The 22769-nt window shown below is 44.9% G+C and overlaps 4 non-coding genes across 4 annotated transcripts; all 4 read left to right on the plus strand.

Moving 5' to 3' along the window:
• Window positions 1-20241: 20241 nt before the first annotated feature.
• Window positions 20242-20313, plus strand: TRNAC-GCA (transfer RNA cysteine (anticodon GCA)). The gene has a single exon. It is a non-coding gene; the product is annotated as a tRNA-Cys (tRNA).
• A 119-nt stretch (window positions 20314-20432) lies between these two features.
• TRNAC-GCA (transfer RNA cysteine (anticodon GCA)) lies at window positions 20433-20504 on the plus strand. The gene has a single exon. It is a non-coding gene; the product is annotated as a tRNA-Cys (tRNA).
• A 1274-nt stretch (window positions 20505-21778) lies between these two features.
• TRNAC-GCA (transfer RNA cysteine (anticodon GCA)) lies at window positions 21779-21850 on the plus strand. The gene has a single exon. It is a non-coding gene; the product is annotated as a tRNA-Cys (tRNA).
• A 122-nt stretch (window positions 21851-21972) lies between these two features.
• TRNAC-GCA (transfer RNA cysteine (anticodon GCA)) lies at window positions 21973-22044 on the plus strand. The gene has a single exon. It is a non-coding gene; the product is annotated as a tRNA-Cys (tRNA).
• Window positions 22045-22769: the final 725 nt, after the last annotated feature.

The raw sequence follows: 22769 nt of genomic DNA on the forward strand, positions 1-22769 counted from the left end.
TATAGCTGTTTGTTTTTTTTATGTATAGTTGGCATATAGTTGGAAATTGCTATTGGAAGCATAAGCCATCAATCAATGTTCTTATTCATGTCACAGGTAATTTACAAAAGGGCTCCATTGTCACTGCACAATAGGAAATGGCTGCAATGTATAAGACTGCTTAATTTGGGGGAGGGAGCCTGTCTCATGATTGTGCATTTTTTGCTCAAGGGGTATAATTAATAAAATATACATGCGCAGTAAATTAACTAGTTACATGCTGAAAACAATGAAAGCTAATACTCTTTTATCCATGTACAATAGTTCACTATTATTCAGAAGTAAAATGTATTTACCCTTTTCATTTATATATATATATATACAGATGAAACTCGAAAAATTAGAATATTGTGCAAAAGTTCATTTATTTTAGTAATGCAACTTAAAAGGTGAAACTAATATATGAGATAGACTCATTACATGCAAAGCAAGATAGTTCAAGCCGTGATTTTTCATAATTGTGATGATTATGGCTTACAGCTCATGAAAACCCCAAATCCACAGTCTCAGAAAATTAGAATATTACATGCAGTCAATAAAACAAGGATTGTCCATAGAACAATATCGGACCTCTGAAAAGTATACGCATGCATATGTACTCAGTACTTGGTTTGGGCCCCTTTTGCAGCAATTACTGCCTCAATGTGGTGTGGCATGGAAGCTATCAGCCTGTGGCACTGCTGGGGTGTTATGGAAGACCAGGATGCTTCAATAGCGGCCTTCAGCTCTTCTGCATTGTTCGGTCTCATGTCTCCCATCTTTCTCTTGGCAATGCCCCATACATTATTATTATTATTATTATACAGTATTTATATAGCGCCAAAGGGTTTGCTCAGCGCTGTACAATAGCGAGGGGGACAGAACATGAGACAATACAGTAACAATACAATACACAAGGGGTTCGAGGGCCCTGCTCTTTCGAGCTTACAATCTAGGAGGGAGGGGATAGTGGTACAGGAGGAAGTGGCTGTGGGGGATGGAGTGGTGGGAGGAGTGGAGGAGATCGGTTGTTAGTTGAGGGTGGGGCAGGCTTCCCTGAAGAGATGGGTTTTCAGGGTGCGCCTGAAAGTGAGGAGGGTAGGTGACAGTCTGATGGATTGGGGTAGGGAGTTCCAGAGGATGGGGGAAGTCCTGGAGAAGTCCTGGAGTTGGGCGTGGGAGGAGGAGACCAAGGAGCTAGAGAGTAGGAGGTCCTGTGAGGAGCGAAGGGCACGGGTAGGTGGTATTTGGGTATCAGGTCAGTTAGGTAGTTTGGGGCAGCGTTGTCAATGGCTTTGTAGGTCAGAGTTAGTAATTTGAATTTGATGCGCTGGGCTGAAGGATGGGGGAAGTTCTTGCTGGCGGTGGACCAGGCAAAGGCCTTTGATAGAGCTAATCATGAGTACCTCTGGCATCTCCTGGACCAGTACGGTTTGGAGGGGAGGTTCATTGGCTGGCTGAAGACATTGTACAGGGAGGCTGAGAGCTTCATGTTGGTGAATGGCTGGGTTGGGCGGCCCTTTGGGGTTGGATCCGGGGTGCGCCAGGGGTGCCCGCTGAGCCCCTTGCTCTATGCCTTTGCCATCGACCCTTTCGTCAGGAGGTTAGATGGTGGGGCGGTGAGCGGGGTGCCGGTGGGTGCTACTGGGGATCCGCCTCTGAGGGTCGTAGTTTATGCTGATGACGTTTCTGTTTTCATCTCTGGACCAGACGAGGTGCAGGAGGTGGTTTCGGTGATGGATCAGTATGCCGAGGCATCAGGTTCCAAGGTCAACCAGGATAAATGTGAAGTTCTCTGGATGGGTAGGGAGAGTGAGAGCTTCTCACTCCCGGACACCTTCCCGGTGCCTCAGCAGAGTATCAAAGTTTTGGGCATTAATTTTCGGCCCTGCTGAATACAGCAAGTTAAATTGGGAAACCAAACTGTCGGATGCCGAGGTCAAAGTGAGATGCTGGAAGGGGTGGCGGCTCTACTTGAGGGAAAGGGTTGATTTGATCAAGACTTTCCTGCTCCCCGTCTTTTTATACGTCAGCTTCGTTTGCCTCTTGCCAGAGTCGCTCTATACGAGGATCTACAACTGTTTCTTCCAGATGTTATGAGGGAATCGGCTGAACCTCGTCAGGAGGGATGTGACCTACTCATCCAGGCGGGAGGGTGGCCTAGGTATGGTCTACCCGGTGGTTTTCTTCTCTCTGATGTTCCTGAAGCATAATCTTGGTAGCATGTTGGTTGAAAGACCGCCTGCATGGGTAGGACTGTTCCGGATCTGGTTTGGACCCTTTCTGAGCAGTTGGGAGATTGGCGGGCCAGTGAGAAGCCTGCGGGTCAAGCATGGTAAGCTCCCGGCTTATGTGGCCCCATTCCTGAAGTTACCCCGGCGGTGGCATGTGACTGCGGAGGTCAGGTCCCTTCCATGCGCCGTTGGCCTTGAGAGATTGCCCAGGCCATGTTATGAGGGAGGGTCTGCGTTTGATAAATCTGGAGTGGATCCCCTTGAAATTGAGGGACCAGACCTGGCTCGCCTTCCATGGCAGGCTTTACGAGAAGGGCAACATGAAGTACCGTCCTCCGGATGACCGTGGTTGTCCGAGGTCGGAGTGTCGGGGTGAAGTGGAGACTATGGACCACTTCTTGCTTCGGTGCCCCTTTAACGTTGAAGTGTATCAACAGGTGGGTGGGGCTCTGGGTGTTCCTTTCCTCCATCGCATGTCTTATGCGGAGTGGGTGTATGGAGCATTCAAAGGTCTCTCGGGTTTTGATTTGGACACTCTGTTTTTAGTCAGTTTAGTGGCCAGGTACTTCACATGGTTGGCACAGTGTCAGGTATCCATTCAGAAGAAAATCCTCCCTGTTCAGGTGGTGGTGAGTGACATCCTTGGTGAGGTTGGGAAAATTCGGGGCCTTGAGAAAGACAGGCTGTGGCGAAGGGCTTGGATGGAGGCGTGGAGGAACATCAAGCCTGTGGCTGCTGTCTGTTGATCTCGAGTGGTGGGATCTGTCCCTGGCTTCTGCCTCTCTCACCCCCCTAGATTTTGCAGATAAGGTCTTTTTGATGAAAGGATGGCAGGGGTAGGGCACTGAAGGTCTACGGGTTTCTTAATCCTTCTATTACAGTGTATGTGATTGTTATTGTCTTCTTAGTTATTTTCATTGTATAGTTAGGCCATAATGGCCATATGCAGCAGTTATATATGGAAATTGCATGAGTTTGTCTGTTTTATAGGAATCTAAAACAGTGGTTGCTGTTCTTTTGGCCATAAGGGCCTATGCATATAACTGTGTGTGAGTTTCCCTTTCAGTAATTGGACTCTTACATTTTGGGCCGTAAAGGCTAAGTTTATTATGGTTTTTTTGTTCCCCAAGGACTTTGGGACTTTTTTTCGTTTCAGTTCATGTGTTATGTTTGTATTTATTTATATATTTATATTTTTATAAAAAAAGTTAATGGTGGTTATGTATGACACAATACATATCAACAAATATCTCCATTCCTGACAACGCTTCTGATGTTGTTTGTTGTTCAGGAGCGGCTTGACAAGAGGAATACGACATTTGAAGCCCAGGATCGGTGTGTGTGTGGTGGCTCTTGATGCACTGACTCCAGCCTCAGTCCACTCCTTGTGAAAGTCCCCAACACTTTTGAATGGCCTTTTCTTGAAAATTCTCTCCAAGCTGCGGTCATCCCTGCTGCTTGTGCCTTCCACATAACTTTCTATTAATATGCTTTGATACAGCACTTTGGGAACATCCAACTTCTTTTGCAATTACCTTTTGAGGCTTCCCTTCCTTATGGAGGGTGTCAATGATGGTTTCCTGCACAACTGTCAGGTCAGCAGTCTTTCCCATGATTGTGATTCCTACTGAACCAGACTGAGAGACTATTTAAAGGCTCAGGAACCCTTTGCAGGTGTTATGGCTTAATTAGCTGATTAGAGTGGGACACTTTGAGCCAAGAATATTGCACCTTTTCACAATATTCTAATTTTCTGAGATTGTGGATTTGGGGTTTTCATGAGCTGTAAGCCATAATCATCACAATTATGACAAATCACAGCTTGAACTATCTTGCTTTGCATGTAATGAGTCTATCTCATATATTAGTTTCACCTTTTAAGTTGCATTACTGAAATAAATGAACTTTTGCACGATATTCTAATTTTTTGAGATTCACCTGTATATTACTAAATAATGTTCATCCTTTTTATTGAGATTGCACAAAAAACTGCCACATACAAAATAATTATGCATTGTTTTGATTGATAATCACTGCTGTTGTCCTCTGATTAATTGGGAGCTTTGCAAAAAAGCTGGCTGCTCCCTCAAGCCCGTCAAATTTTTAATGCAATGGGAAAAGGACCTCCATTTAGACTTGACCCCAGAGAACCATATGAAAATCCTGACCCTCTCATACAAATGTTCTATTTGTAGTAACTACCAACACACTGGCTACAAAATCATTATAAGGTGGTACCGAATGCCAGTCTTGCTTCACCGTATTTCTTCCTCATCACCTGAGACTTGTTAGCATTGTGGTATGGGAAGGGTTGACATGCTACATGTTTTTTTGTTTTGTCCGACATTACAGCCATTTTGGAGACAGGTCCATAGCATAACTCTTTTCACTGAAATTCACTGACCGAACCCTGCCATTTACATCAGCATTCCTCCTTTTACATCATTTTATCCCACTGAAGCTGTATAAAAAATCTGTGGTGCAGCATTTAGTTAATGCGGCCCATTCCTGCATCTCAACACATTGCCAGTCACCCACACCACCCTCCCTATCTCTCTGGTTTCATAAGATTGAGGACATAAGGAGAATGGAGAGCCTGACTGGCGTACTGGAGATTACGAAGGAGAAAGTTCGTAAAATATGGTTCCATGAGACTGCCTACTTCTCCTACTTCTCTCCATTGTAGAATTTCAACAAATCTTTGTAGGATGAAATATTTACCACAACTCTACCATTCTGCTGTGAGTCGTTTGGGGTTACCAGGAACTTTACTCAATGTCAGCACAGATACAAATCTACATGGCAGTCATGAATTCAGACAACCTGTTACTGCCTCATGTGATCGATGGAGAGCAGAGAGGATGGTATCCCTTCCCCCTTCTATTCTTGCCTAACCCCCCCCCCCCTTTTTTATTTTTTCTTTCAAGGCAGCATCTATGACATATGCTTTTTTAGCAGGCTCTGGTTCAAATCTTTTGCATCACTAATATAACCTGTTTCTGTGATGAAATCTTCAAATTTTACAGATTGTGTTCAAGATACACTATATTGCCAAAAGTATTGGGACACCTCTCCATATCATTGGATTCAGGTGTTCCAATCACCTCCATGGCCACAGATGTATAAAATCAAGCACCTAGGCATGAAGACTGCTTCTACAAACATTTGTGAAAGAATGGGTCTCTCTCAGAATTTTAGTGAATTCAAGCATGGTATCGTGATAGGTTGCCACCTGTGCAATAAGTCCATCTGTGAAACGTCTTTGTTACTAAATATTCCACAGTCAACTGTTAGTGGTATTATAACAAAGTGGAAGCAACTGGGAACAACAGCAACTCAGCCACAAAGTGGTAGGCCATGTAAAATGACATAGCGGTGTCAGAGTATACTGAAGCGCAAATTGAGCAGAAGTCACCAACTGTCTGCAGAGTCAACACCCTGATGAAGTCACATGACTAGCGTGACGTAACGCGTTGGTACGCGGGGAGGAACTTCCGGTACACAGTGACATCATTTCCGGTGTGGTCGCCATTTTAGTACACCTTTTACTACCCATGCAGCACATCCATAGCATGAGGTGAAAGCTGTTGTTATATGAAGCAAATGTGGGTGGGCAATTTTTATTCTGCAAAAGTTTTATATGTTAAACATGATTACACTATGGAGGATCTTTTTGCTTTATTGATATGATCCTTTTTGGGAGAGTGAGCAGTATTGCTGCTACCTGTGCCGGGAGGAGCTCTTAAAGGAGAGGAGTAAGTGCCACCATTGATGGGATCCAGTGAGGAGATTGTCCTGTGACAAATAATACCTGTAAGGATCGTGGTGTGATGCTAAAAGCAATCTGGCCCTTGTGGTCACTGTAAGGAGGTGAGGGGGCATTTTGGCCACTTGACGATTTACACTATTGCTGTGACCACGCATACAAGTTATCACTTGCATGATTTCATAGTTGGAGCACGAGCATATGTTTTCAGCGATTTTGGACTTTTTTGTTGTTTTTTTGTGTTTATAAGCAATAATTTACACCTTTATTTATGTGGACATTTTGATGTGGTTAAGTGTGTTTTGTGACACTTATCACTTTTGTATAGGTTTATATCCCCAAGCAGGGGATTCACTTTTACTTATTTGCACCAATATACAGTTGCAAGAAAACGTATGTGAACCCCTTGGGATTACGTGGAGTTTTACATGAATTGGGCATAAAACGTGCTCTGAACGTCATCTAAGTTACAACAATAGAAGAACACAGTCTGCTGAACATAATAATACACAAACATTAGATGTTGCCATGGTTTAATTGCACATAACATGTAAACATTCACAGTGCAGGGAGGAAAAAGTATGTGAACCTTTGGACTTAATAACTGGTTGACCCTCCTTTGGCAGCAATAACCTCAACCAAATGTTTCCTGTAGTTGCAGATCAGACCTGCACAATGATCTGGAGTAATTTTGGACCACTCTTCTTCACAAAACTGTTTCAGTGTAGCAATATTCTTGGGATGTCTGGTGTGAATCGCTCTCTTAAGGTCATGCCACAGCATTTCAATTGGGTTGAGGTCAGGACTCTGACTGGGCCACTCCAGAAGGCGTATTCTGTGCTGTTGCAGCCATTGTTTTGTTGAATTACTTGTATGCTATGGGTCATTGTCCTGTTGCATAACCCATCTTCTGTGGAGCTTCAGTTGGCGGACAGATGGTCGTACGTTTTCCTGCAAAATGTCTTGATAAACTCTGGAATTCATTTTCCCATCAATGACAACAATCCGTCCAAGCCCCGAGGCAGCAAAGCAGCCCCAAGTGCAGCAATAAAATGGCCTGACAAAGGAGCATGCATGCTTTGAACATGTGTCAACAATTCTTGATCTTAGGTCTTCTGAGAGCTCTTTTCTGCGAGGCATGGTTCACATCAGACAGTGCTTCTTGAAACCAGTAAACCCAAAACAGGTGTGTGTTTTTAAGGGCAGGACAGCTGTCAGCAACACATCCAATATCATCACACTGATTGGAGTCAAGGTTGGCTCACTTCTGGCTCCAGTTAGCTCTGGGAGAAGTCATTAAGCTAGGGCCTCACATACTTTTTCCTCCCTGCACTGTGAATGTTTACATGTTATGTGCAATTAAACCATGGCAACATCTAATGTTTGTGTAGTATTATGTTCAGCAGACTGTGTTCTTCTATTGTTGTGACTTAGATGACGTTCAGAGCACATTTTATGCCCAATTCATGCAAAACGCCACGTAATCCCAAGGGGTTCACATATTTTTTCTTGTAACTGTATTTGAGAGTGTCTGATCCCTCAATTGTGGATAAGGGGGAATGTGGTTATTTTTCACCAATTTACAGGATTTATTCCTTTTTTTTCACTTTGTCACTATATATCATTTCACCAATAGATCCTGGAGGGATATTCTGTAATATATACATTTATGTGTTGGATATATTTATTATATTATTAGCACTACACTATTTAGGAATCTTTATTTAGCTAAAGACCTCCATACTTCAAGTTTGTGGTGGAGGAACTTGACTGGACTGCACAGTCCTGACCTCAACCCCATAGAACACCTTTGGGGTGAATTAGAGCGGAGTCTGCGAGCCAGGACTCCTCGTCCGACATCAGTGCCTGAGCTCACAAATGCGCTTCTGGAAGAATGGTCAAACATTCCCATAGACACACTCCTAAACCTTGTGGACAGCCTTCCCAGAAGAGTTGAAGTTGTTATAGCTGCAAACGGTGGTCCAACTCAATATTGAACCCCACGGACTAAGACTGGGATGCCATAAAAGTTCATGTGCGTGTAAAGGCAGGCGTCCCAATACTTTTGGCAATATAGAGTATGAATGTTGTTTGCTTATCTTTTTTTTCTTATTTTTTTTTCGAGACTATATTTTGTACTGTATGTTTTATTTTTTCTCTCTTGCTGTAACATTTGAAAAAAAAAACTTTTAATAAATATAGAATGCAAAGAAATTGAAAATTTTTTGGCTGTGCTTTACAATCTGATTGTACAATCTTATTTATAACTAACAACAACAAAAAAGAGAAAAGCAGCGGCAAGTGCACCAATAAAATGGCCTGACAAAGGAGCATGCATGCTCTGAACATGTGCCACGCCTACTGCTGCTGTACTGCATTACACTGACATCACATCTGTGGATCCACACCGACCAGGAAGTGCTGGGAGCCACCAGCAAAGCCAAGGATAGTGCATTGGAGACCTGCCTGCTGCGGGTCCGGACAGGAGTAGCACAGCAGTTGACACCAGTTTGAAAAGCGCTCATTTGACTACTACTATTGTGAGTTGCCAATTCTGTGGAAATAAATTATTTGGTCTTATTGCTGCACTTAGATGGCACTGCTTCTCTCCTTTTTATGGTTCACACAGAGTCTCTTCTAGCTCTTTTTGAATCGGCTGCCACTGAGTCAAGCATTGTTGGATTATCCCTTAACCACCTTTGGACTTTAGAGACTTTACTTGTGTGGTTTATATACTAGCCATCACATAATACATCCGGTCTTTTTCCTCTTAGTGCAATAAATATCTCTTCTATAACTAACAACAACTATGTAGTGCAACCGCCTGTCTATTCAGATAAAAATTTAATGGACTGCATTGTTAAAATCCTTACATTACATAGTTTTGGTAAATCTAATGGAGATTATTCAGAGATTGTACAATCAAATTATAAAAAGAATGGCCAGTTTAAAGAGGAACTATAAGGAGCCATATGGATCCAAAGCCCTGTGACACATCTGTGCATATGCAGAATCATGGAGGGAGAGGGGGGTGTCAGGGCAGGAGCCGAGGAACGGACAGGCAGGCCTAACAATGTAACGCACTGGCTGACGACAACCACCACCCACAGACCGAAGTCCCTCAGGGCGCGGAGTCTAAGTCCCAGGCTGCCCTTCACCAGGGCCCCTGATGGTGGGGATGGACTTGACGCAGCCAGGAACCAGGTCGCGGCCCCTGAGACACCTCAGCTGCGGTAATGGCCGCCGCCAATGGCGTGTAGCTGGTGGAAGAAACAAAAGAGTAGTCAGACAAGTCGGGGTCAACAACAACAGGACAAAACAGTACAGGACAGCAGACGAGAATCACAGGTCACAAGCCGGGTTCAGCAACAGAGGGTCATATCAAAGGAGAATACAAAGAATAGTCAAGTCACAAGCCGAATCAGAATACCAGGAGAGTCACGAGAGTCAGAACAGAGTAATAGTAACACAAAGACACAAGACACAAGTGCAAAGAGCATGTGCGGGCCACAGGCTTATATGTCATCAGCCACGCCCCTCTGGGGGGTGGACCTCAGAGACCTGAAGGCATAAAAAGGATTCCCATCATGCACAGCAGAATCCAAGATGGACGCCAGCACATGGAGTAACATAACCTCAGGGAAAAGGTAGGACCTTGACAGGGGGTCCCAGATGTTATTCTCTCCTAGGCTAGAAATGTGGAAGTGCTACTATACAGCATAATATATATTTACAAAATGAATATATAAATAAAATACACAATTTAAAGAGAAGGAGGAGGGAGGGCAGGAGGACATTAGGTTTATGGTAAAGTGAGGGTGAACTGCTGTATTTGCTGAAAAGTTAAACAAAAGATTGCCTCAAGCAGTGCTATGCTAATATGAAGAGCACTGTATCAGTCATCCTGTTGTTTAAATTGGATGCTCAGGGGCTGAGCATTTACTAGCAGCAGGTCCACTAACGATGGAGGGGTTTTTTTTTCTTTGAAGGTGCAGGGATGCAATCACTGTAATATCACTAATTTGTTAAAAAGTGCCAAAGGCAATTGCAAACTATAGCACAGTGGATTATGTTGGCTATACATTAGTCAATTTTGTATATTTTGGTGGTGTGAAATCAAATTTATGTGCATGGTGGTAATCCAAATGGTGGACAACAAAATCACCAAGTCTTGAAAACAAATTTGTGGTCACTTCAGTTCCAGTTTTTATTACTTGGCCACTAGAAACCAGGAAACATTTGTAGTTGAATGGAAATAGGCTTTATATAGCACATCATGCAGTTCTATTGGGAAACAGTGATGTCTGGCCTATGAAGTATTACAGAGCTTTACTTCTTCATCTTCACAACAATGAAATTCCAAGCATTATAGGGATTTGTTGGTATATTCTTATCATTTTCTCAATCACATCATAAATCAAACCCATTATATATTGATATGAATGTGAGGAGTACTGCTTGTAGATCTTGTATGTATTGCTTTCATGAGTTTTACATCTCTTTTTTGATGCAGTCCATGCTACATAATAACAGTCTGTTTATATGGGTTGTCATAAAGAACTGTCACTCTATCTGATATGTCTACAAGCATGCAAATATATACCATAAGAAGAAAAAGCTTTATGAGTTTTGTAAAGTATATGTTGTAGCTAATAACAGAATTACCACCATGGAAGCCCATGGGATTGTTTTCCTCCACCTGCCCCCAAAAAACATGAAGTGAAGCATGTTGAACAATGGAAGAACTTTCTACTGTTTTAGATAAAATTCAATCACTGTTGCCCACTCAACTTTGCAGGTGCTGCCTCTCCATGTTCCAACTGTTGTTCCACTCTACTCCAATTTAAGAAGCAGCATCAAAGGAGACAAAATGGGTCTCATGTCATCGTGTTGTTATATTGACCGATTTTCTGTAGTCATTTGTGGCCAATAGCTTCTTTGAGTTACTTACTATAACTATTAACTGATCAGTTGCAATTATTTGTCACAAAAGCAATCATTCAACCCATGATCTAGTAAAGAGCAATTACAGAAACACTCAATGGTGCACTGTCTGGATTGCCTGTATACCTCATCATGATAGTAAAGTTCTAGGTTTGCGGATATAATACTTTGTTTGTTGCATGATCTCCAACGTCCATCTTAAGCGAGAAATCACTTTTCCAATTTTACACAAAGCAAAGCTGAGGGAATCTCCTAGAGAAAAACATTAGAAGATTGATCTACTCAGAGATTTTCAGTCCCTGTTCAGGATCGAATATTGCTGGGAATGCAATCTACAAAGTAAACATCTACTTTACGCATGCAAGTTGAAGCAACATGGGGGTGGTGTTAAAGTGCAACTCAGGTATAGCTATGTGGCAGAGCTTCTGACATGAAAATTAGAGGTTCTTGCTAATTGATCTGACAGGTTTTTTAAAAAAAGGTAAAGTACCAGAAACCGCAGGTGGGATATAGCTCAGTAGCATAGTATTCAAGTGCATGTCGAGAGGTTCTCTGTTCAAACTCGGATGCTCCCTTGACGTGTTGCGCCAAAAAGGGAAGCTAGCAAATGTATATGCCTATCCGGCCATATGAGTTTAAAAAAAAAGTAAAAACACTAGAATAATCAAGGGGGAATACCTCAGGGGCAGAGCATTCAACCGCTAGATCAAGAGGTCCTCAGTTCACATCTGAGTGAACCCTTAGAGTTTTGTCCCACAGGAGAGCCCAAAAAAGAAAGCCAGAAAATTTGTTTGCCGATTAGGTCCGACAGGTCCTTTGATCCACAATCTATGCATGCAGATATTCCCTGAAAAACAGCTCCAAAAAATCAAGGGAGTAGTTAAATTTGCTGTTTCCACCTGAATTCCGGGTTGGGCAGTGAATGGGGGAAGTACAGGTGCTGCAGAATTTGTGGGCTGCCAATCGGGACAGTGTGCAAATTCTTGGTGGTTGCGGAACAATACTTGTGCTCGCCACCGCACCAGCTTGTTATGCACTTATGGGACTTGCCACATCACCAAGTCATACTGTAGTGCTGGTATTATTATTATATAGGATTTATATAGCTCCAACAGTTTTCTCAGCACTTTACAATATAACCGGAGACAATACAGCAACAATACAGTTCAATACAAGAGAGTTAGGAGGGCCCTGCTCCTTGGAGCTTACAATCTAAAAGGTATGTGAAAGACCAGGATGTACTAGGCCACTGGTGCTCACCAGTTCACCAAAAGGTAGCATGGCACCAGCACTGGCACTCTGCTGCAATAAAGTTTCAAGAACTCAGCGATGTTCTATTAGAGCTTCAACTTACTAAGGCTGACATCAATTTACCTGGTCTCAGTTACCTTGACACCTCTCATGGCATCAAAATCTATTGTTCTCAAGCTACCATATGGAATTCAAGAAAGATGGGCAGCGTTTGGATCAAAGTATAAGGAACAACATAGAGTTGCCTTTCCTCCTTTTTCCTCCTTCTGCGAGTTCATCAAAAGAATTGCAGACACTAAGAATGACCCAAGTTTCTCATATGGGGACTGTAACCCTCTCAGTACACTCTCTCCAAGACCTATGAACACACGTATGTCGCACAGAGACCGTAGAGGTCCAGCGTTAGTGAAAAGGACTAATGTTCTACCTGCACCTGCTACAGTTCTTGAAAAGACTGATCAAAACAAGAGAATTGAGGACCCAAATCGCCATTTTCCAATACATAACAAACCACATCCACTTAAGAAATGTATCGGCTTCAGAAAGAAAACCGTCCAAGAACGTAAAGGAACTTTTGAAGAAATTTGGGGTTTGCTACAAATGCTGTGCCTCCACAGAACACTTTGCAAAGGACTGTAAAGCGATCATCAAATGTATAGAGTGTGACAGTGATGACCATGTGCAAGCTCTTCATCAATATTCGCACAACTCTACTACGCTCACAAACAATCTTCCTGAGGCAAAGCAAGGCGGGGAGTGCCCAGATCAAGCAGCACCTACCCCCCAGTGTTCTCTACATGTACAGAGGTCTGTGGAGAAGGATTCTGCGACAAATCCTGTGCAAAGATACACTTGGTCCGCGTATACCCCAGAGGTCAACCTGAAAAGGCCATAAGACTGAATACTATTCTGGATGATCAGAGTAACAGATCTCTTGCAAGAACAGAGTTTTTGAACTGTTGAACATAACTGGAGATGATCTGCCTTATACTCTAAGCACTTGTTCCGGCACTACAGAAGTCTTAAGGAGGAGAGCCAGTGGTCTTGTAGTTACTCCTCTGAATGACAATGTGGAAATATCTTTGCCCACTATCACTGAGTGCAACCAGATTCTAAGCATCAAGGAAGAGATCCCTACTCCTAAAGCTGCTTTTCACCATTCTCACTTAAAGCACATAGCCAACCAAATACCAGCCTTCTGTTAGGGGCCGACCGGCGGTAGCCTCTAGCACTCCACAGACCGGGATTCCCCAGGGCGTGGAATCTAAGCTCCGACCTGCTTGTTCACCAGAGCCCCTGATGGTGGGGATTGACTTGGAACAGGCTGAAACCAGGTCGCGGCCCCTGGGTGGAACTGGCTGTGGTAGAGGCACTTGCTGGTGGTACGTAGCAGGTGAGAGCCTGATGTGAAGAGGTGGAGTGAGCGAAGTCAGACAGGCCAGGTCGGTAACGGTGGAGGCAGAACGGTACAAGCGGCAGGCAGAAGGATAAATGGGTCACAGGCCAGGTTCAGCAACAGGAGGTCAAACGTACAGGATAAGACAGGAGAATGGTCAGACAAGCCAGGGATCAGAGCAGGAGACAGTCAACGGATCAGGGTCAGGCAGGGTCGGCAACAAGGCAATCTCTCAGGAACACAGGATAACAGGAAAAGACCATACGGCAACGTGATACCTACAGAAGCTGGTTTAATTAGTGCGCCCCGCGCCGTCATTGGTGCCAGTCGTGCGCCCATGTGTGCGAGTGCGCAAGTGCGCATGCGCAACTGCAATTGCCGTCGTGGATGCCCAGGTCCTAAAGCCTGCATATTCGTGTGCCGGCATACTCCGCGCATGCGCAGACCCACGTGCCGCGGCGCATTCCGTGATTCCTGACAGCTTCGATGAAAGTGCCGATATCCTGCTGTTACTTGGTCGAGACATCCTAAGGGTGCACAAAGTTCATCATCAAATCAACGGTCCACACAATACACACAATACACCATATGCTCAGCATCTGGATCTAGGATTGGTCATCATAGGCAATGTGTCATGTACCTGGGTAGTGAGCCTGACGTGAAAAGGCAGACCTCTCGTACAACCCTGGCTCGGGGACCGCCGAGAGTGGGACAGCGGTTGCAGGGGCTCGGTGGGGTAAGAGGGCCTGGGATCTGTCCGGTGAGAGCGGTTGGACTGATGAGTAGCAGACCAGAGCAGGGTGTGGATGGATCCGTGCAGGATGGATGGATGCGGATGCACCGTGTTGTGAGAAGCAGAGTCAGACAAGCCGGGTTTGGTATTGGACGAGACAGATCAGGCATGAACAGCAGGCAGGAGAGTAGTCAGGTCACAGGCCAGGTTCAGCAGCAGGAGGTCAATCGATCAGGAGCAGGCGGAAGAGTAATCCAAAGACAGGCCAGGGGTCAGGGCAGGAGACGTTCAATCAGTAGTCAGGAACAGGCTGGATTCGACAACAAGGGATAATCACAGAAGTCAGGAAACACAAGCAGGGGAAAAGACCATACGGCAACTAGATAACCGCAGCAGCCAGTTTAAATAGCCCGGTTGGCTCCAGCATAAGTGACAGGCGCGCACCCGCGTGTGCGAGTGCGCATGAGCGGGCGCAGCAGCGCGCGCCTCTGTCCAGGCGCTCACAGATCTGTTCGTCTTTCCAGAACCCTGCGCATGCGCATATTCGTGCGCCGTGGCGCTTTTCTTGTACTATTGGAAGGCATTTCCTGACATTGCCCCCCCCCATGGGCAGCCTCCAGTGCCCAATTGGCTCCTCTTTTGCAGGTGACTAAGAAAGAATTCCTGAATTAGGTCTGTGGCATATATGTTCTGTGCCGGTTCCCATGAGTTTTCCTCCGGGCCATAACCCTTCCACTTAATAAGGTACTGTGTCTGACCCCTCCTTTTTCTACAGTCCACAACAGCCTCGACCTCAAATTCCTCTTTCCCGTCAATGTTTATTGGCTCAGGGGGCCTTGACCTTCGATTAGGAAAAGGATCAGGTACTGCAGGCTTCAAAAGTGACACATGGAAGACTGGGTGAACTCTAAGGGATTCTGGAAGTGTTAATTCATACGAGACATTATTAATCTTGCGTCTTACCGGAAATGGTCCCACAAACTTTGGTGCCAACTTCCTCGAAGGGCATGCCATCTTAAGATTGGTTGTGGCCAGCCAGACCTGGTCTCCCAGGTGCAGAATCAGTTCTCCCCTTCTCCTTCTGTCGCAGACCCTCTTGTTGTCCTCCTGGGCTTTTGCGACCGCCTCCTGTAACAATTTATTGTTAGTGACAAAGAAATTTAATGTACCTTGGGCAGCAGGAACAGAAGTCTCTGGGACCAGGTCAGGTAAAAAGGTAGGGTGGAACCCGTAGTTAGCAAAAAATGGTGATTGTTTGGTGGCAGAATGGTTAGCGTTGTTGTGTGCGAACTCTGCCAGAGGCAAGAATGATGCCCAGTCATCTTGGACAAAGGATGTGTAACACCGGATGTACTGCTCCAGAGTCTGGTTGGTCCGCTCGGTTTGTCCGTTTGTTTGTGAATGGTAGGCAGAGGAAAAGGACAACTCAATTTCCAGGGTTTCGCATAGTGCTCTCCAAAATCTTGACGTAAATTGTACCCCCCGGTCAGAGACAATGTTCATAGGAATTCCATGGAGTCTAACAATTTCTTTAATGAAGACCCGAGCAGTCTCAGAAGCAGAAGGTGTACTCCTTAGTGGCAAAAAATGGGCCATTTTGGATAAACGATCCACTACCACAAAGATAGCAGTAAATCCTTGGGAAGGTGGAAGTTCCACTATGAAGTCCATTGCTATCATCTTCCATGGCCTGTCAGGTACCAGCAGGGGTTTAAGCAATCCCCAGGCTTTATTTCGGATGGTCTTGTTCCGGTTACAGATGGTGCAAGTCTTTACATATGTTTTACAGTCCTTAGCCATATCTGGCCACCAGAACGTGCGCTGGGCCAGTTCCAGCGTCTTGGAGACACTGAAGTGACCTGCTAATGGGTGATCATGGCAGTAACACAGGACAAGGGTTTGTGTTTCTTCGGGTACCAAAATTTGTTCCCCTTTCCATAAAAGCCCCTCTCTGCTCTGTACTGTAATTCCAGGTGGGCTGGATGCTCCTGCTGATGCCTGCTGTAATTGTGACAAGAGCTCAGTCTGAAGTAACAAGAAATTTCCTGCTGGTAAAATGGTATCTTCGAACATGCGTGAGAGCGCATCAGGTTTGGTATTTTTGGATCCTGGACCGTAGGTAATATGGAAGACAATCCTGGAGAAGAACAGTGCCCATCTGGCCTTGCATGGTTTGAGGCGTTTAGCAGTCCTTAAGTATTCCAGATTTTTGTGATCTGTGTAAATTAGAATTGGGTGTGTAGCCCCTTCCAGCAAGTATCTGCATTCCTCCAGAGCTACATTTATTGCCAAAAGTTCCCGGTCCCCTACGTCATAGTTCCTTTCAGCTGGAGAGAGTTTCTGAGAGAAGAAGGCTCCCGGATGCATCAGTTCCTTAAGGCCTTTCCTTTGTGAAAGAACTGCCCCTACTGCGTTTTCAGATGCATCTACTTCCAGGATGTATGGAAGTAAGGAGTCTGGATGGCTTAAGATAGGGGCTGCTGTAAATAATTCCTTCAGAGTCTCAAAGGCAGCCTGCGCCTCAGGGGTCCAATGAAAGAGAACCCCTTGCTTGGTGAGTTGAGTAATGGGTGAGACGAGAGTTGAAAAATTCTTGATAAATTTTCGATAGAAGTTAGCGAAACCAATGAATCGCTGAATTCCCTTTTTGTCTGAGTGTACCGGCCATTCCAAAATTGCTGTAATCTTTTGGGGAGCCATCTCAATTCCTGCTGTAGAGATGATCAGACCGAGAAATGGAATGCTCTGCTGCTCAAAATTACATTTCTCTGCTCCTCCCATGATCTTCCTATAAAAGCCAAGTCCATTCACTTCCTCCTTGCCAGAATATTGCACCTTCCAGCCAATATCCCGCTTCTCTGTCCTACTGCCGTCTACATCTTTGCTACCGACCTCTGGCTTGTTACTGACTACAATTAAGCTTAGATGGTACAGACAGAACAAGGGAAATAGCTCAGTGGCAGAGCATTTGACTGCAGAATGAAAGTTCCTCAATTAAAATCCGGTTGCCCCCTCTGTGTTTTGTCCCAAAAAGAGAGACGGTGAATGTGTTTGCCGATTCCCTCTGAAGGGTTTAAAGAGCTAGAACGAATAGAGAGGAAAAAAAAAAAAAAAAGGTACACAACACCAAAAGAGCAAAAGGGGGCATAGCTCAGTGGCAGAGCATTAGACTGCCCCCTATACATTTTGCCCCGAAAACGGAAGGCAGCGAACGAGTTTGCCTATTCAGTCCGATGGTTTTAAAGAGATAGAACGAATAGAAAAAAAAAAATACACAACACCAGAAAAACCAAAGGGGGCATAGCTCAGTGACAGAGCATTCGACTACAGATCAAGAGGTTCTTGGTTCAAATCAAGGTGCCCCATCTACATTTTGCCCAGAAAAGGGGATCCGGCGAACGTGTTTGCCGATTCCCTCTGACGGCTTTAAAGAAATAGAACGAATAGAAAAAAAAAAAGTAAACAACTCAAAAAAAGCCAAAAGGGCATATCTCAGTGGCAGAGTATCCGACTGCAGATCAAGAGGTCCGCGGCTCAAATCCGGATGCCCCCTTTACATTTAGCCCAGAAAAGGGAAGCCGGCAAACGTGTTTGCCGATTTCCTCCGAAGGGTGTAAAGAGCTAAAACGAATAGAAAAATAAAAAAAAAGGTACACAACACCAAAAGAGCAAAAGGTGGCAGAGCATTCAACTGCAGCTTGAGAGGTCCTCGGTTCAAATCCAGGTGCCCCCTATACATTTTGCCCAGAAAAGGGGATCCGGCAAACGTGTTTGCCACTTCCCTCCGACGTTTTTAAAGAGATAGAACGAATAGAAAAAAAAAGTCAACAACGCAAGAAAAGCCAAAGGGGGCATATCTCAGTGGCAGACAATTCAACTGCAGATCGAGAGGTCCTCGGCTCAAATCCGGATTCCCCCTCTACATTTTGCCCAGAAAAGGGAAGCCGGCGAACGTGTTTGCCGATTCCCTCCGAAGGGTTTAAAGAGCTAGAACGAATAGAGAAAAAAAAAAAAAAAGGTACACAACACCAAAAGAGCAAAAGGGGGCATAGCTCAGTGGCAGAGCATTAAACTGCAAATCGAGAGGTCCTTGGCTCAAATCTGGATGCCCCCTCTACTTTTTACCCAGAAAAGGGAAGCCAGCGAACGTGTTTGCCGATTTCCTCCGTAGGATTTAAAGAGCTAAAATGAAACAAGAGAAAAAAAAAAAAAGGAGGTACAGATCAAGAGGTCCTCGGTTCAAATCCAGGTGCCCCCTCTACATTTTGCCCAGAAAAGAGGATCCGGCGAACGTGCTTGCCGCTTCCTTCTGACGTTTTTAAAGGGATAGAACGAATAGAAAAAAAAAGTAAACAATGCTAGAAAAGCCAAAGGGGGCATATCTCAGTGGCGGGGCATTCAACTGCAGATCAAGAGGTCCTTGGTTCAAATCCGGATTCCCTCTCTACGTTTTGCCCAGAAAAAGGGAAGCTGGCGAACGTGTTTGCTGATTCCCTCCAAAGGGTTTAAAGAGCTAGAACGAAACGAGAGAAAAAAAAAAGAGGTACAAAACACCAAAACAGCCAAATGGGGGCATAGCTCAGTGGCAAGGTGTTCGACTGCAGATCGAGAGGTTCTTGGTTAAAATCTGGGTGCCCCCTCTACATTTTGTCCAGAAAAGGGAAGTCGGCGAACATGTTTGCCGATTTTCTCTGATGGCTTTAAAGAGATAGAACGAATAGAAAAAAAAATAAACAATAAACAATAGAGGAAGTGCCAAAGGGGGCATATCTCAGTGGCAGAGCATTTGACTGCAGATCGAGAGGTCCTCAGTTCAAATCCGGGTGCCCCCTCTATGTTTTGCCCAGAAAAGGGAAGCCGGCAAACTTGTTTGCCAATACCCTCTGAAGGGTTTAAAGAGCTAATACGAATATATATAAAAAAAAAAAAGGTACACAACACCAAAAGAGCAAAAGGGGACATAGCTCAGTGGCAGAACATTCGACTGCAGATTAAGAGTTCCTCAGTTCAAATCCAGGTGCCCCCTCCATGTTTTGCGCAGAAAAGGGGATCCGGCAAACATGTTTGCTGCTTCCCTCTGACGTTTTTGAAGAGATAGAACGAATAGAAAAAAAAGTAAACAACACCAGAAAAGCAAAAGGGGGCATATCTCAGTGGCAGAGCATTCAACTGCAGATTGAAAGGTCCTCTGCTCAAATCCAGATTCCCCCTTTACGTTTTGCCCAGAAAAGGGAAGCCGGCGAACATGTTTGCCGATTCCCTCCGAAGGGTTTAAAGAGCTAGAACGAATAGAGAGAAAAAAAAAAAAGGTACACAACAACAAAAGAGCAAAAGGGGGCATAGCTCAGTGGCAGAGCATTCGACTGCAGATCAAGAGGTCCTCGGTTCAAATCCAGGTGCCCTCTCTATGTTTTGCACAGAAAAGGGAATCCGGCAAACTTGTTTGCCGATACCCTCTGAAGGGTTTAAAGAGCTAAAACGAAAAGAAAAAAAAAAAAGGTACACAACACCAAAAGAGCAAAAGGGGACATAACTCAGTGGCAGAGCATTCTACTGCAGATCAAGAGGTCCTTGGTTCAAATCCAGGTGCCCCATCTACATTTTGCCCAGAAAAGGGGATGCGGCGAACGTGCTTCCCTCCGACGGTTTTAAAGAGATAGAATGAATAGAAAAAAAAAATTTAAACAACGCATGAAAAGCTAAAGGGGGCATAACCCAGTGGAAGAGCATTCGACTGCAGATCGAAAAGTCCTCGGCTCCAATCTGGATGCCCCTTCTACGTTTTGCCAAGAAAAGGGAAGCCGGCGAACGTGTTTGCAGATTCCCTCCGAAGGGTTTAAAGAGCAAAAATGAAACGAGAGAAAAAAAAAAAAAGGTACACAACACCAGAAAAGCCAAAGGGGGCATATCTCAGTGGCAGAGCATTCGATTGCAGATCGAGAGGTCCTCGGTTCAAATCCGGGTGCCCCCTCTACATTTTGCCCCGAAAAGGGAAGCCGGCGAACATGTTTGCCGATTCCCTCCGATGGCTTTAAAGAAATAGAACGAATAGAAAAAAAAAAAACAGTAAACAACACCAGAAAAGCCAAAGGGGGCATAGCTCAGTGGCAGAGCATTCGACTGCAGATCGAGAGGTCCTCGGTTCAAATCCGGGTGCCCCCTCTACATTTTGCCCCGAAAATGGAAGCTGGCGAACATGTTTGCCGATTCCCTCCGATGGCTTTAAAGAGATAGAACGAATAGAAAAAAAAAAACATTAAACAACACAGGAAGAGCCAAAGGGGGCATAGCTCAGTGGCAGAGCATTCAACTGTGGATCGAGAGGTCCTCGGTTCAAATCCAGGTGCCCCATCTATGTTTTGCCCAGATAAGGGAAGCCGGCAAACTTGTTTGCCGATACCCTCCGAAGGGTTTAAAGAGCTAGAACGAATCGAGAGAAAAAAAAAAAAAAAGGTACACAACATGAGAAAAGCCAAAGAGGGCATAGCTCAGTGGCAGAGCATTCGACTGCAGATTGAGAGGTCCTCGGTTCAAATCCGTGTGCCCCCTCTACATTTTGCCCCGAAAAGGGAAGCCTGCGAACATGTTTGTCGATTCCCTCCGATGGCTTTAAAGAGATAGAACGAATAGAAAAAAAAAAAACGGTAAACAACACTGGAAAAGCCAAAGGGGGCATAGCTCAGTGGCAGAGCATTCGACTGCAGGTCAAAAGGTCCTCGGTTCAAAACCGGGTGCCCCCTCTACATTTTGCCCAGAAAAGGGAAGCCGGCAAACTTGTTTGCCTATACCCTCCGAAGGGTTTAAAGAGCTAGAATGAATAGAGAGAAAAAAAAAAAGGTACACAAAATCAAAAGAGCAGAAGGGGGCATAGCTCAGTGGCAGAGCATTCGAATGCAGATCGAGAGGTCCTCAGTTCAAATCCGTGTGCCCCCTCTATGTTTTGCCCCGAAAAGGGAAGCTGGCGAACATGTTTCCCGATTTCCTATGATGGTTTTAAAGAGATAGAATGAATAGAAAAAAAAAAAAGTAAACAACGCTAGAAAAGCAAAAGGGGACATAGCTCAGTGGCAGAGCATTCGACTGCAGATCGAGAGGTCCTCGTTTCAAATCCGGGTGCACCCTCAACATTTTGCCCAGAAAAGGGAAGCCGGCAAACTTGTTTGCCGATACCCTCCGAAGGGTTTACAGAGCTAGAACGAAAAGAGAGAAAAAAAAAAGGTACACAACCCCAAAGGAGCAAAAGGGGGCATATCTCAGTGGCAGAGCATTCGACTGCAGATCTGAGAGGTCCTCGGTTCAAATCCGATTGCCCCCTCTACATATTGCCCAGAAAATGGGATCCAGCAAACGTGTTTGCCGATTCTCTCCGAAGGGTTTAAAGAGCTAGAACGAATAGAAAAAAAAACAAAACAGTAAACCACACCAGAAAAGCCAAAGGGGGCATAGCTCAGTGGCAGAGCATTCGACTGCAGATCGAGAGGTCCTCGGCTCAAATCCGGGTGCCCCCTCTACCTCTTTGCCCCGAAAAGGGAAGCCGGCGAACGTGTTTGCCGATTCCCTCCGATGGCTTTAAAGAGATAGAACGAATAGAAAAAAAAAAAAAACAGTAAACAACACCAGTAGAGCCAAAGGGGGCATAGCTCAGTGGCAGAGCATTCGACTGCAGATCGAGAGGTCCTCGGCTCAAATCCGGGTGCCCCCTCTACCTTTTTGCCCCGAAAAGGGAAGCCGGCGAACATGTTTGCCGATTCCCTCCGATGGCTTTAAAGAGATAGAACGAATAGAAAAAAAAAAAAAACAGTAAACAACACCAGAAGAGCCAAAGGGGGCATAGCTCAGTGGCAGAGCATTCGACTGCAGATCTAGAGGTCCTCGATTCAAATCCAGATGCCCCCTCTACATTTTGCCCAGAAAAGGGAAGCCGGCGAACGTGTTTCCCGATTTCCTTCGATGTTTTTAAAGAGATAAAACAAATAGAAAACTAAAAAAGTAAACAACGCCAGAAACACCGAAGGGGGCATAGCTCAGTGGCAGAGCATCCAACTGCAGATCGAGAGGTCCTCGGTTCAAATCTGTGTGTCCCCTCTACATTTTGCCCAGAAAAGGAAAGCCGGCAAACTCGTTTGCCGATACCCTCCAAAGGTTTACAGAGCTAGAACGAATAGAGAGGAAAAAAAAAAAAGTACACAACATCAAAACAGCAAAAGGGGACATAGCTCAGTGGCAGAGCATTTAACTGCAGATCGAGAGGTCCTCAGTTCAAATCCGGTTGCCCCCTCTACATTTTGCCCAGAAAAGGGGATCCGGCAAACGTGTTTGCCGATTCCCTCTGACGTTTTTAAAGAGATAGAACGAATAGAAGAAAAACAGTAAACCACACCAGAAAAGCCAAAGGGGGCATATCTCAGTGGCAGAGTATTCGACTGT

The sequence above is a fragment of the Staurois parvus genome, unplaced genomic scaffold (assembly GCF_062004578.1).
Source record: "Staurois parvus isolate SC_StPar_1 unplaced genomic scaffold, SC_StPar_1.0 ptg000011l, whole genome shotgun sequence".
NCBI lineage: Eukaryota > Metazoa > Chordata > Amphibia > Anura > Ranidae > Staurois > Staurois parvus.